This window comes from Callithrix jacchus, chromosome 8 (assembly GCF_049354715.1).
Source record: "Callithrix jacchus isolate 240 chromosome 8, calJac240_pri, whole genome shotgun sequence".
Taxonomy (NCBI): Eukaryota; Metazoa; Chordata; class Mammalia; order Primates; family Cebidae; genus Callithrix; species Callithrix jacchus.
Genome location: NC_133509.1, coordinates 141,485,619 through 141,486,273, shown reverse-complemented (window position 1 = coordinate 141,486,273; position 655 = coordinate 141,485,619). Strand labels below are relative to the sequence as shown.

General features: G+C 57.6%; 1 pseudogene; it reads left to right on the top strand.

The window, feature by feature from the left end:
- The first annotated feature begins 200 nt into the window (after positions 1-200).
- Positions 201-655, top strand: LOC100414433 (homer protein homolog 2 pseudogene; annotated as a pseudogene).

The window sequence follows — 655 nt, the reverse complement described above, 5'->3', positions numbered from 1 at the left end:
TTTCTGAGATGGAATGCTGATGTCTCCTTATTACACATTATCCTTTCATCTCTTAGAATTATTTTGTCCAGAGCCCATGCCTGGGCAGCCCCACAGATTGGAGCAGTGCCAGGGCTGAGGCTGGTGTGCAGGGGCTTCAGCAGGTGCCTCAGAGGGTGCCGGAGAGGCCGGTCACAGTGGCCGCTGGAGCAGTGCTGGAGATGGGAGAACAGCCCAACTTCACCCGAGCCCATGTCTTCCAGAACGATCCCAACATCAGGAAGAACTGGATCCTGCGAGCTCAGCGGTCACCGTTTCCTCCTTCTATGACGTCACAAGGAACCGCTGTCAGATCGTCAGCGTGGGCGGAGCCAAGGCGACCATCAACAGCACAATCGCACCAAATACGCCCTTCCCCAAAACGCCACAGAAGTCTGGGCAGGGCCGACAGCGGAGCCCACACGGTGTTTGGTTTGGGGTTTTCCCCTGAGCAGCAGCTGACAACGTTTGCAGAGAAATTCCAGGAGCTGGAGGAAGCTGCCGAGATTCCCAAAGACAAGGCCCGGGAAAAAACCAAGACCTGGAGTCACGGTTCCCAGTGATCTGGGCGTGAAGCCCCAGCTGCAGCTGCGGCATCCAGTGTCGAGGACGGCGATGAAAAGGCCTCTCAGCCGCG